The sequence below is a fragment of the Hemiscyllium ocellatum genome, unplaced genomic scaffold (genome assembly GCF_020745735.1).
Source record: "Hemiscyllium ocellatum isolate sHemOce1 unplaced genomic scaffold, sHemOce1.pat.X.cur. scaffold_655_pat_ctg1, whole genome shotgun sequence".
In the NCBI taxonomy this organism is placed as follows: domain Eukaryota; kingdom Metazoa; phylum Chordata; class Chondrichthyes; order Orectolobiformes; family Hemiscylliidae; genus Hemiscyllium; species Hemiscyllium ocellatum.
In genome coordinates, this window is record NW_026869155.1 from 198,448 (window position 1) to 213,026 (window position 14,579).

At 45.8% G+C, this 14,579-nt stretch overlaps 1 long non-coding RNA gene across 1 annotated transcript in view; it reads left to right on the plus strand.

The window, feature by feature from the left end:
* The window catches only part of LOC132814065 (uncharacterized), a 72,186-nt gene extending 58,682 nt beyond the window's left edge, over nucleotides 1-13,504 (plus strand). Inside the window, exons 2-5 of the long non-coding RNA XR_009644287.1 lie at nucleotides 1,890-1,996; nucleotides 8,496-8,602; nucleotides 11,090-11,180; nucleotides 13,433-13,504. This is a non-coding gene — a long non-coding RNA (uncharacterized LOC132814065). The remainder of the gene's footprint in view (nucleotides 1-1,889; nucleotides 1,997-8,495; nucleotides 8,603-11,089; nucleotides 11,181-13,432) is intronic.
* Nucleotides 13,505-14,579: the final 1,075 nt, after the last annotated feature.

The window sequence follows — 14,579 nt, forward strand, 5'->3', positions numbered from 1 at the left end:
TCCACATTCCTCACCTCCGCCCTCCACACCCCACCCCTCCAACCGTAACAAGGACAGAACGCCCCTGGGGCTCACCTTCCACCCTATAAACCTTCGCATAAACCAAATCATCTACCGACATTTCTGCCACCTCCAAAAAGACCCCCCACCAGGGATATATATTCCCTCCCACCCCTTCCCGCCTTCTGCAAAGACCGCTCCCTCTGTGACTAACTGGTCAGGTCCACGCCCCCTACACCCACCCTCCAATCCTGGCACTTTCCCTGCCACCACAGGAACTGTAAAACCTGTGCCACACCTCCTCCCTCACCTCTAACCAAGGCCCTAAAGGAGCCTTCCACATCCATCAACGTTTTACCTGCACATCCACTAATTTCATTTATTGTATCCGTTGCTCCCGATGTGGTCTCCTCTACACTGGGGAGACTGGGGGAGGCTCCTAGCAGAGGGCTTCAGGGAACATCTCCGGGACACCCCCACCAATCCATCACACTGCCCTGTGGCCCAACATTTCAACTCCCCCTCCCACTCTGCCGAGGACATGGAGGTCCTGGGCCTCCTTCACCGCCGCTCCCTCACCACCAGATGCCTGGAGGAAGAACGCCTCATCTTTCACCTCAGAACACTTCAACCCAGGGTATCAATGTGGACTTCAACAGTTTCCTCATTTCCCCTTCCCCCACCTCACCCTAGTTCAAACTTCCAGCTCAGCACTGTCCCCATGACTTGTCCGGACTTGCCCTACCTGCCTGTCTTCTTTCCCACCTATCCACTCCACCCTCTCCTCCCTGACCTGTCACCTTCATCCTCTCCCCACTCACCCATTGGACTCTATGCTACTTTCTCCCCACCCTCCTCTCGCTTATCTCTCCACGCTTCAGGCTCACTGCCTTTATTCCTGATGAAGGGCTTTTTCTCTGCCCTTTGGATGCTGCATGAACTGCTGTGCTCTTCCAGCACCACTGACCCAGCATCTGCAGTCATTGTTGTTACCTCCCATCACATGACCCAACATCTCAGCACAAGCAGGACACACTGCGCATGCTCCAGCCAACAGTGACCCCGGGTGATTGATGTCAGCACCGGACCAATGAAAGGACGGTGGGCGGAGCTGGAGGACCTAGCGGGAGGTTAGTCCTCCAACCAATCACAGTGAATGAAGGGCGGAGCTAAAGTAAACCATGTGATCACCCTCGCGCCTGACTCAGAGTCGCTGTAATGAAAGCTCGGGAAGTTATGGAACGAAAGGAGACGGTAAGGAAAGAAATAAACAGGGAAACGGGACAAAATCTGTGTTGCCATGAGCGGAGAGGTTTTACAAACAAATTGTGCATGTCGGAAAACACAAATTTGAACGTCCCAGTCCCGTGTTTGCAGTAAATGGAGAATTGCCTCAGCGGCTGCAGGCCTGAGTGAGCGCCGCCATCTTTATTCGGGACAAGGATTCACTGGACACGTGCGGAGCCGCCATCTTTGTAGGGGGCACGGTGCAGCCAGGCGCATGTGCAGCCTCTCTCTGGTACAGAGTCATTGTGATGACAGCAGCCAATCCTGCTCTGATTCACCTCTGGGCTCCCTCAGGACCACTTTGTCAATGTCTAGCTTCATCAGTCTCCAACCATGGGGGTATTTTGGTCTGTTTAATACTGTATTATTACTTTTATAGACCCTTTGTAAATGAGTTTTTCACTGTGGCCCAGCCCCTGACCATGTGCTGCTCTATTATCAGATTACTTTTATCTTGAATATTTTTGACAGTCAAGAATTCTTTTTTCCAATAAGCAAGTGTATTTTCCTTCCATTTCTGACTATCAAATTCTGCACCATTTTCATTCCCTGTAATTCATTTTGCACTCCCTGAAACATCAACTGTGTTTCTCCTTCCACAGATACCAGTGATTAATGCCAAAGCCCTGTTGCCTGGGGAGAGGGTGATGCTTGACTTTCTTGTACAGCTGCAGTTTGTGTGGTGAAGGTGCTCCCACAATGTGGTTGGGTAAGAGACATTACAGATTATTCATTACAGCAACAGTGAATATTTGAAGATAATGTCCAAATCAAGAACAGTTTGTAGTTTTATTATCATGCTATAATTTCACAAAAATACTATTGAGAACTTTAGATATAAGGCCAGAGATGGAGATATTAGGTCAGGTGATCAAAAGCATTGCCAAAAAGTAGGTTTTGAGGAGTGTCTTAAAAGTGGAAAGCAGACCTTTGAGGTTTTGTCTGCAAATTCCAGACCATGGTGTTTTAGGAACTGTAGAATCAGCAAAACAATTGAAGTAATGAATTAACAAATCATTGGGAGTCTCGAAGAAAATGTGTTGTCGAGGTCTCAAAGGATGTGTGGTGAAGGGAGCTAGGGATGATCACAGCCAGGAATTATATGAAGAGTGAGTTTTCTAAATTGTTGTTGCTTATGAATAGGAGCCTTTTGGTGGATCAACATGTTTTGGGAGAAGTGAGCACATGGGCGACAGTTTTCAATTTTTCTTGAGATTACAGAGAGGTTGAATTTGGGAGGCTGGCTAGGAGTGTGTTTGGATAATTAAATCTGGAGATAACACACAATGGATGAGAGTATATGAGCTGAGACAAGGGTAGAATCAGCTAGAAATAGTGGTGTTGGAGTGGGACTGGGCTGTCCCCCTCACCTCACCTCTGGGATTCAGCTGGTTGTCAGGTTGTGAATCAGGGCGGTAACACAATCGGGAGCTGAGTGGCCCTGGTGGAGCCTAAAATGAGTGTCTCTCAGCTGGCTGTTGCTGAGCAGCTGCTGCTTGTTCGTCCTGCTAATGACTACTTCCATCACTTTACTGCTGATCGAGTTGGACTGATGGAGGGAAATTGCCTGGATTGGATTTGCCCTGTGCCCAGTGATGTTCAAATAAAAACAATGTTCCACATTGTTGGTAGATTCCAGTGCTGGAGCGGTACGTGGCTTGGTGGGTGGCAAGTTCTGGAGCACAAGCTATCAGTATTATTGCCAGAATGTTAGCAGGACCCATAGCCTTTACACTACTTAACCATTTTGTTGATATTATTCAAACTAAATTGAACTGGCTTAAAGCTCACATCTGTGATGTTAGGAACCACTGGAAAAGGCTGAGATGGATCATCCCATTTTGCATCTGGCTGAAAATTGCTGCAAATGCTGTCATCTTATCTTTTGCATGGATGTGTGAGACACCTCCATCAGTAAGGGTGGGGATATCTGTGATGCTTCCTGCAACGTGTTGTTTAATTGTCCATTACCATTCACAACTGGGTGTGGCAGAACTGCAGAGCCCTGATCCACTCCATTGATTGTGGGATCCACTTAGCTCTGTTGCTTGCTGCTGATGCTGTTTGATATGCAGATAGTCCTGCTTGGTAGCTTCACCAGGTTGGCACTTCATTTTTAGGTATGCCTGGTGCTGCTCATGGCATGCCCTCCTTTCCTGTCCATTGTGATGAGTGAGTGCAGGATGTACAAACCCAGGAGATTGCAGATTGTGCTGGAGTACAGTTCTGCTGCTGTTGTTATCCCAGTGTCTCAGAGAGATCCAGTTTGAGTTCCTAAATCTGTCCCATTTAGCACGGTGATAGTACCACTCAGCACAAGGGAGGTTTTTCTCAACTTTAAGGTGAGTATTTGTTTCCAAAAGGACTGTGTGATGGTCGCTCTTACCGATACTGTCATGGACAGATGCATTTGCAGCTGATAGATTCATAACGATAAGATGTAGTATCTTTTTCCCTCTTGCTGGTTCCCTCACCAGCTGCTGCAAACCCCATTTGAATAGTTCTGTCCTTGAGGACTGAGACAGCTCAGTCTGAGCTACTCTATCAGCTACTGAGTTAGACTCACCTTCCCAGAAGTCCTTCGCTCCTACCTCGCACCTCTAATATTCCATGTCTTTTTTTCACTGGAGAAGGATGTGGAAGCTAGAGAGTTTGGAGAAATGAATAGTGAGAACTTGAAAAGTGTCCGTTACAGAGGAGGAGTTTCAGGATGTCTTAAATTGCATCAAGGTGGATAAAGCCTTGGGACCTGATCAGGTGTATTCCAGAAATTTGTGGGAAGCTCGGGAAGTGATTGCTGGGCCCCTCCCTGACATATTGGTATTATCGTTCGTGACAGGTGAGGTGCTGGAAGACGGGTGCCATTTTTTTTTATAAAAAGGTGGTAACAAAAGGCCAAGGAACACGAGAACAGTGAGCCTGAAGTCAGTGGCAGGCAAGTTGTTGGAAGGGATTCTGAGGGACAGGATTTACATGTATTTGGAAAGACAAGGAATGATTAGAGAGTCAGCACGGCTTTGTGCGTGGGAAATTGTCGCTCTAACCTGATTGAGGTTTTTTTTGAAGAAGTGCTAGGAAGATTGATGAAGACAGACTGTGGACATTGTCTATATGGGCATTGAACAAGGTTCCACAGAGCAGACTGGTTAGCAAGGTTAGATAACATGGAATGCAGGGAGAACTATCTATTTGGATACAAAACAGTCTTGAAGGTAGGAGACAGTGGGTGGTGATGAAAGGTTGCTTTGTGGACTGGAAGTCTCTGAAAAGCAGTGTGCTGCAGGAATGGATATTGGGTCCTTAAATAAATGACTTGGATGTGAATATATGAGGTAGGTTTACAGAAAATACAAAATTGTAGGTGCAGTGGACAGTGAAGAAGGTTAGTTTAGAATACAACAGTACCTTGATCAGATGGGCCATTCGAGTGAGGAATGGCAGATGGAGTTCAATTTAGACAAATGTGAGCTGCTGCATTTTGGTAAGGCAAATCAGGACAGGACTTAATGTATTTAATGGTAAGTTCCTGGGGAGTGTTGCTGAAAAAAGAGGGAATTGTTCCTTGAATGTAGAGTCACAGGTTGGCAGGTAGTGAAGGTGGTGTTTGGTTGCTTATATTTATTGGTCAATGCATTGAATACAGAAGCTGGGACGTCATATTGTGGCTGGATAGGACATTTGACAATGAGAACCTTTTTCCACGTATGGAGTCAACTATTACGAGGGGGCATAGCTTTAAATTAAGGGGAGGTAGGTATAGGACAGATGTTAGGGGTAGATTCTTTACTCAGCGAGTCGTGAGTTCATGGAATGCCCTGCCAGTAGCAGTGGTGGACTCTCCCTTTTTATGGGCATTTAAACGGGCATTGGATAGGCAAATGGAGGGTAGTGGGCACGTGTAGGTTAGGTGGGCTTGGGTCGGCGCAACATCGAGGGCCAAAGGGCCTGTACTGCGCTGTATTTTTCTGTTCTTTGTTCTATGATAAAGCCATTTCAGGAATTCCGTTTTCAGTTCGAAGTTTCCTGTTCTGAGAAGGATGTTGTGAAACTTGAAATGGTTCAGACAAGATTTACAAAGATTTCCTGCAGTTGGAGGATTTGGGCTACACGGAGAGGCTAAATAGGCTGGGGTTAATTTCCCTTGAGAATCAAAGACTGAGAGGTGACGTTTGGGAGATTTATAAAATCACGAGGGGCGTGGATATGGTGAACAGCTGGGGTCTTTTTTTCCCCGCCAGGTTAGGTGAGTCCAAAACAAGACCACGTGGGTTTAAGTTGAGAGGGCAAAGATTTAAAAGGGATCAAAGGGGCAACGTTTTCAAGCTGAGTGTGGTGTGTGGATGGAGTGAGCTGCCAGATGAAGTAGTGGAGACTGATACAATTACAACATTTAAAAGGCATCTGATTGTGTACGTGATTAGGAAGGGTTTTGAGGAATTCAGACCAATATCCGGCAAGTGGGACTCCATTAGTTTAGGATTCCTAGTTGGCATGGGCGAATTGGTCCATTGTTTCTGAGCTGTACATCTCAGCACAGATAATTCTTGGATCTGAGAAGGTTAAGCAGTGATTTCGACAAGGGGGAGATTTGTTTCTAGGATATTTTAATTTGCAGAGAGAGGGGAATTGTTAACAATGTCACAATATGAGTAACTACTTTAAGTTAAATGGAAAATAATGTGAATATGTGACCTATATTTTACTGAGTACATTCTGAGCATCTGGAACAGTCTGAACAGCGGGTGGACACAGATTCAGCAGGTGTTCTCAAACAGATTTGCAATTTTACTTCTTACGGAAAGATTGGGAGTCTGTGGGTAAATGCGAGGGAGTTGGGACGGATTTGCAGCATCTCCAGAGGGAGAGAGTACAGCCCCAATGGGCTGAATAGCCCCCAGCCCCTGTGCTCTGTGATACTGCCCCATTCACTGTGAATGATGAAGCTCATCCCAAGGCAGAGAGAGCGAGGAGCCCACCACTCACCTCACAATGGGGGATGGCTTGATTGACGGCAGCTCCAGACCAATGGGAGGTGAGTCTGTGTGGTCCTGCAGCCAATGGGAGTGAATGAGGGGTGTGGCCAGCAAGACGACACCTGTCCATGCGCTGTGCCGGTGCAGTGTCACTGGGTGGGGGTGGGAGAGACAGCAGAGACTGGGACAGAGGCTGTTGGACCTGAATTACAAACCCCCGGTAAATTAAAACCAAAAGAACTGCAGATGCTGTAAATCAGAAACAACAACCAGGAGGTTCTGGAGAAGCTCAGCAGGTCTGGCAGCATCTGTGACGAGAAATCAGAGTTAACGTTTCAGATCCGGTGTCCCATCCTCACAGCTGATGTTACTGTGAGAACAAATGTTGGTTTATATGCAGAAGGTAGGGTTTGGGGAGGATGTAAGGAGTAAAGGATAGGTAGGGATAGAGCGAGAAGAACGGTTGGATAAAGGAGTAGATAACGATCTGGCTGGGGGAGGGTGACTAGCTGTTAATGGAGACTATTAGTGGCTAACCATAGGTAGTGTGTAATGACAGGCTGTGAGAACAAGGCCTAGTGTGTGGGGTAGGGGGCTAGGACATGGGGTTGTTAAGCTATGGTTAACCATTAACTGTCTCCGTTGTAAGCTGTTCCCCACATACATCACTCCACGATTGGAGCTGCAGATGGGCGGCACAGTGGTTAGCACTATTATATCACAGCGCCAGAGACCTGCGTTCAATTCCCACTTCAGGTAACTGTCTGTGTGGAGTTTGCACATTCTCCCCGTGTCTGTGTGGGTTTCATCCGGGTGCTCCGGTTTCCTCCCACAGTCCAAAAGTGTGCAGATTAGGTGAATTGGCCATGCTAAATTGCCCGTAGTGTTAGATGTAGGGGGTTGGGTATGAGTGGGTTGCTCTTAGAGGGTTGGTGTGGGCTTGTTGGGCCAAAGGGCCTGTTTCCACACTGTAAGTAATCTAATCTTTAAAAAAAAACTCTTGAATATCTTTCCTAATCCCCTCTGTCCTCCTTAAATATGTATCTTAAAGTTTTTCTCTTTAATCAATGTTTCCAGCATTCGTGAAACACTTTAGGAGAATTGTCAGTGTGAAAGGCTCCATAAAATGCAGGTAGTTGTTGTTAATGTCTGACATCAGGAGAAACAGGAATGAACCCTCACTCTTATACCTCTTATAAGAAGATGGGGCTGGGACTGGAAGACCAGGCAGTGCCTGTCGGTCCTCCAACCAATCGGAGTGAATGAGGGGCGTGGCTATAAGCAACCACGTGATCAGCTTCACTGGCAGCACAGTGTGTGTTGTGACCAAGGCATTGGGAATGTGTGAAGGTGCAGGGCAGGGAAAGGAAAGACATATTGACCAGGAAGAGAAGGAAATTTTAATGGAACGGGCTGAGACGTTTTACAGAACTTAGTGCACATCGGAAAACACAAATCTGAAAATCCCAGGACCGTGTTTGTGGCAAACGGGAAAATGCTTCAAATGGTGAATGGTGCGAGTGAGCGCCGCCATCTTTATTGGGGCAGTGATTCATGGGACATGAGTGTGGCAGCCAACTTTGTGAGGGGCAAGCTGCAGGGGGACACATGCACAGCTTTGCCTGGCAGGGAGTGATAGGGCAGGTTTTAGAGTGTCAGAGTCAGGGTGTTTTCAATGTCAGAGTGTGATGCTGGAAAAGCACAGCCGGTCAAGCAGCAGCCAATCGGTGGGAAGGAAGATGGACAAGAAGGTGGTGCCGAGTTGGAAGGCTGGATCTGGGATAAGGTGGGGGGAGTGGAAATGAGGAAACTGGTGAAATCCACATTGATCCCATGTGGTTGGAGGATCCGAAAACAGGAGATGAGGCCTTCTTCCTCCAGGCATCAGATGCCTGGGATTTGGCGGTGGAGGTGGCCCAGGACCTGCATGTCCTTGGTGGAGCGGGAAGGGGAGTTAAAGTGTTGGGAAACAGGGTGTTTGGGTTGTTCAGTGTTTTACTGTTACTTTCACAGACCTTTTGTAAGTTAATTTTCCTCTGCTGCCCAACCCCTGACAACGTGCTGCTCTCTAAACGGACTGAATTTTCCACAATCACTTTGCCAGTGAATAATTCCTTTTTACAACAAAAGAGTGCATTTTCCTTCCATTTCTGACCATCAAATTCTGCAACATTTTCATCCCCTGTAATGCATTTAGCACTCCCTGATATATCAACTGTGTTTCTCCTTCCACAGATCCCAGTGATTAATGCCAAAGCCCCATTGCCTGTGGAGAGGGTGATGTTTGACTTCCTTGTACAGCTGCAGTTTGTGTGGTGAAGGTGCTCCCACAATGTGGTTGGGTAAGAGATGTTACAGATTATTCACTCAGCGACAGAGAAAAGTTGAAAATGTATGTGCAAATCAACAACAGTTTGTATTTTTATCATTTTTATAATTTCACAGAAATACTATTGATAATTTCTGACATTAGGCAACAGATGGGTATATTAGGTCAGGTGATCAAAAGAATTGCCAAATAAGCAGGTTTTCGGGAATACCTTAAAGGAGAAAAACAGATATGAAAGGGTTAGGATAGGAATTCCAGACCGTGTTGCCTTGGCAACAGTAGAAACAGCCAATCCGGTGAAGCAATGAATAAACACATCGTTGGGAGTCTGAAAGAAAATGAGTTGTTGAGGTCTCACAGGTTGTGTGGTGCAGGGAGACAGGGATGTTCACAGCCAGGAATTACATCAAGGGAGAGAATTTTAAGTTGCTTGTAAACGGGAGCCTTTTGTTGGATCAACAAGTTATAGAGCAAGTGAGCACTTGGGCAGTAGAGTTTTAGATATTCTTGAGATTATATGTAAGTTGAATGTGGGAGGCTGGCCAGGAGTGTGTTTGGATAATGAAGTCTGGAGATAACACAGGGATGGAGCAAGTATTTCAGTAAATGAGCTGAGACTAGGGTGGGGTTGGGTGATCTCACGAATGGAGAAATAGAATGAAGAGTCAGGCTCCTCCTCCTCATCATCATCACTCCCCCTCACCAATTCACAGATATTGTTCCTTGTTCTGTCTGTCTTTTCTGGTTATGTCCTGCTCACACATTCTGCTACTAACTAATATTTTACTTCAAGGTTGTTGGAAAATCCTTCTCCATCTCCACTCTCCCTTTCCTTTCTGAAGTCCTTGTATTTGGTGTCCCTCAAAGATCTATCCTTGGTCCCTCCAGTTTCTCACCTACATACTGCCAGGAGGTGACATCGTCCAAACGCACTGTTAGGTTTCACATGTACACTGACAATGTCCAGCTCTACCTCCCCATCATCCCTCTCCATTACTCCACTGTTATTCTGTTATCAAACTGCTTGCCACACTCCCACTACTCGATTAGCTGCAATTTCCTCCAATGAAACATTGCAATGGTTAAACCCATTGCCTTCAGTTGCTGTTACAAATTCCTTTCCCTTACTGCTGAGCCCCTCTCTCTCACTGGGAACTGAGGCAGAACTATACTCTTCACAATTTGCTCTCCTATTCTGACGCCAAGGTGACCTTCTGATCAGACATCTACACAATCACAAGCACCAGGAATTCCAATCTGTAAAATGTTGCTTGTCTCCCCCTCGCCCCAGCTCCATTGCTACTGAAACCCCTTACCCGTGTTGGTGTTGCATTAAAGTTGACAAAACTAAAACAGAACCCTTGATTCTGCGACTGACCCAGAGTCTGGTTCTAGGTTCCCTCATGCTGGGACACATCCTGTCAGTCTTTACCTTGTCAAACCCCTGAGGAAGCCGATATGTTTGAAAGAGTTCACTTCTCATTCTTCCCGAATCGAGTGAGTAGAGTCCGGACTTCTTCAGCCTTTTCTTAAAAGAGAATCCCTTCAAACCAAGGATCATCCCAGTCAATCTTCTCTGAATGCCTCCGATGAAGTGATGTATTACCTTAAATAAAGGGAGCAAAACTTCTCATTACTCCAGATGTGGTCTCACTCACACTGTATAAAATTGTTTTCAGGTATATACTTCACACTCTTATACTGCAAATCCCTTGAAATCAGGAGCAATATTCCATTCCCCTTCCTGATGACCTGGTGTAACTTTGTGCTAGCTTGCTTTGTTTCCTGCACATTTACCTCTTGGTCCCTTTGTGGTGCAGCTTTCTACAGTTTCCACCAATTAAATAGTCCTCTGTTCTTTTTATTATCTCCTCCAAAATGAACAACTTCACATTTTCCCAAGTGATACTCCATTTGCCAACTTGTTGCCCACTTCTCCAATGAATCCCTCTGTGTAAACTGTTTATAATCCTTTTGGAACTTTACTGTTATGCCTTTCCTAGGAGATTTTCCCCATCATTCTTCTAAACTTTTCCTGGGAACACTGGGCAGTGGGAAGCATACATAGTTGCTGTCTTTTAAGGGATACTCTATGGAATGACTGGGAGGAGCTTACTGCCTATTTGGTCAGAATGGTGACAACTTGCCCCTGAAGCTGCATGAGCCTTTCACCCCCCCCCCCCCCCCCCCCCCCCCCCCCCGCCATGTGTTATTGATGAGGCACAGCGGCAGCACAGAAGGAAAGAAGAAGCAGCAAATCCTGCTCTCCACATCTCACTAACACTTGGAACATTCTCTCCCATGTGTCAAAGATCTGCCCTGTTCAGTCACATGAAGTCCCAAGATGGAAACTGATAGAAACCCACATACATTTCCCCCTGAACTGACTGCTGACCTCCACAAGGGGTAATGTGTCCAGTCATCCTGGGCCAGGAGGAGGGGATGGTGCGGGTTTCTAACCTGATCTGACAGTGACGGATTTTATAAACTTGTATTACAGGTGGACATTCAGATGGTAACCTCAGTATTTGTAACACCAAACTCTGACAGAATTACTCAATTCATCAGGACCTGGATATTTGCATTTAGTTGTGAGTATTGTGTTCCAGCTCATTCCTATTTGATGCATAAAAGTTCTCCTTTCAATCAAACCATCCTGTCAATAGATCTCCCCCAAGTCTTTCATATATGTCTTGTCAACAGTTTATGATGAGCTGATGAGTGTAAGGTTGATTATTCTAATGTATAATTTCTGTAAACCCCTCTGTCACAGTGCAGCCACAATTTCCTCTGCTACAAGGAGAACAACCTCAGTTTCCCCAAACCCCTGATTCCCCAATGTCTGTTTGCTCTCTCTAAGGTACACATCAGGATTGTGTTGGAACATTCTCCACTTGCCTGCATCAGTGCAGCCCCCAACAATATTAAAGAAAGTGAACATCCTCCAGGACAAAGCACTGTGCCTGAGTGGTGTCCCATCCCCCACCTTCAGCATTCCCTCTCCCCACCCCCGGGGTACAGTGGAATCACTGTGTAAAAGGGAAAGGCAGCATTGTCCTCCCAGACCATAGGGCTGCTCTCTCATTAGGGAGAAATGTCTGGTGGTGGGTTTAACCTGAAGGTTACCCAGCCCAGGCAAGGGGAGAGGTTAGAAAGGAGAGTCCATCTATTGTAGATGGATATTCTTGATCTGTACCATTAACACCCATGTTCCTGCAACTAAAATCCCCCATGCCTTGAACCATCCTGGTAAATCTCCTGTACCCCCTCTCAGGGATCCTGCCATCCTTCCCAATGTGTGGGCGATCTCTGGTTTGCACAGACCCAGCTGCTCTGTGTTCCTGTGGGTAATGTCATTATAGAACAACAGTTGCACTAAACCTCACTGTCTGTAAGGGTGGGAGACACAAATCCCGAAAACATTTGAGATGTATTTAGTGTGCACTTGTGATGCCATGATAGAGGAGACTTTTCCACAAGTACTGGAAAATAGATCAGGATAGTTCGGTGGTAGTTTCCTTTCTCACAGATGGATCACCAGAGTATTTTTCTGTTCTGTATACAGCTGAGATATTTATGACAGGAATATGACAGGCTCCATTGGACATCAGGTCAGAAAAGGTGATACTAGAATAGATGACACATGGTTGGTCGATGTTTTTGGGAGGTAAGTGAGACGGAGAGTTTTAAGATGAAATTCAGAAGCTCAGCTCAGGAATCAGAAAGGGCCATCATCAAGTGAGAAATAAAAATTGGGTGTCCTGGAGGCTGGAAATAAAGAAAGGCACATATCGCAAAGTTTTCAGAGAGGGGAGGGGATTAGAGATAGGGAGGATAATAAATCTGGAGGGCATGAAAGTTGGAAAGTATTCTGAGGATGGAGGATGTTACAAAGATAGATATTTATGATAGAAATTTTTGGGGTTTGAGGCTGGAGAGGAATTATTGAGATATGGAAGAGTTGTAAGGCTGGATGAGGTGGCATTGACAGGGAGAGTTCCGAGCACACAGGAATTTACAGAGGTAGGAGCGTTAGAGTCATAAAGTTATACAGCACTGACACAGACCCTGTGGTCCAACCAGTCCGTGTTGACCATAATTTTGATCTGAACTAATCGCATTTGCCTCCACTTGGTCCAAATCCATCCTAGCATTCCCGATCGATATACGGGTCCAAATGTTTTTTCCTCTTTAGAATCCCATTCCCCTACCCTTTTTACTCTACATATACCCCTGACTAATTCACTAAACCCAATCATCCCTGAACACGATGGGCAATTGAGCACGGCCAGTTCACCTACCTTGTATATCTGTGGCTTGTGGGAAGAAAGGGGAGCACCTGGAGGAACACACGCTGACATGGGGAGGAATATCCAAACTCCACATGGACAGCCACCCAATGCAGGAATTGAACCTGTGTCCCTGGTGCTGTGAGGCAGCCCTGCTAGCCATTGAGCCACTGTGCTACCCTGAAATTGTAATTGCATTCACAGCTTCCACATCCTCTGCAAGTATATTCCACACGTGAACCACTCTCTATGCAAAAACAAAAAAATAAAATCCCAAACGTCGTTTTAAAGCTTTCCTCCTCTCACTTTAAAATGTATATACCCAGTCTTGAATCGCACCCCCTCCTGGAAAGGGCACCTGTTGTTCACATTACTGATAGTCTTCAGCATTTTCTAAATCTCTAATAAGGTCACCCCTCAGCCTCCTACGCTCCAGTGAAAGAAGTCCCAGCCTATCCAGACTCTGCTTAAAATTCAAACCATCCATTCCCATTAACCTATTGGTAAAACTCTTCTGAACTCGCTCCAGTTTAATAATATCCTTCCCATGACAGCACAACCAGAACTGGGCACAGTATTCCAGAAGAGGCCTCCCCAACATCCTGTACAACCTCAACATCCCGTCCCAACTCCTCTCCTCTGAGGTCTGAGCAATGAAGGTAAATGTGCTAAACACCTTTTTAACAAACCTGTCTACATGTGACACATACTTCAAAAATCTGAACACCGAGGTCTCTTTATTCTATACCACTTCTCATGGCCTGACTTTTAATGAGTGTAACTCATGCCTTTTTTTTAAAATCAAGATGTACCATTTTGTATTTATTCCAATCCAAAACATCCTTTGAGTATAAAGGCAGTAGGAGTATACTGAAGAGGGAAATCAGGAGGGCAAAAAGGGGACAGGATACAGCTTTGGCGAATGGGGTTAAGGATGGGGTTGGAGGGAGAGAGACAAAACCAGTATTTGGCATCATTGTTTACTGTGGAGAAGGACATGGGAGTTATGGAATGTCGGGAAATAGATGGTGACATCTTGAAAAATGTCCATATTACACAGAAGGTGGTACTGGATACCTTGAAACGCATAAAGGTGGATAAATCCCCAGGATCTGATCAGGTGTACCCTAAAATTCTGTAGGAAGCCAGGGAAGTGATTGCTGAGCCCCTTGCTGAGATTTTTGTATTATTGATAGTCACAGCTGAGGAGCCAGGAGACTGGGGGTTGGTTAATGTGGTGCTACTGTTTAAGGAAGGCGGTTTGGACAATCCCGGGAACTACAGACGCGTGACCCTGACGTCGGTGCTAGACAAGTTGTTAGAGGGTACCCTGAGGGACAGGATTTACATGTATTTAGAAAAGCAAGGACAGATCAAGATTGATGAAATTGATGTGCTGGAAATTGTGGAAAACATTAAGCTTGATAAGTCCCCATGGCCAGACCAGATTTATCCTCGGCTGCTCCAGGAAGCGAGAAAGGAGGTTGCTAAGCTGCTGGCGAGGATATTTGCCGCCTCACTCTACAGGAGTCGTCCCGGAGAATTAGAAGGAGGCGAATGTTGTTCCTCTTTTCAAGAAGGGAAATAGGGAAATCGGTGGCAATTACAGACCAGTCCGTCTTACATCTGTTGTCAGCAAAGTTGTGGAAATAATTCTGAGGGATAGAATTTATGACAATTTGTCAAAGCATAGTGTGATTA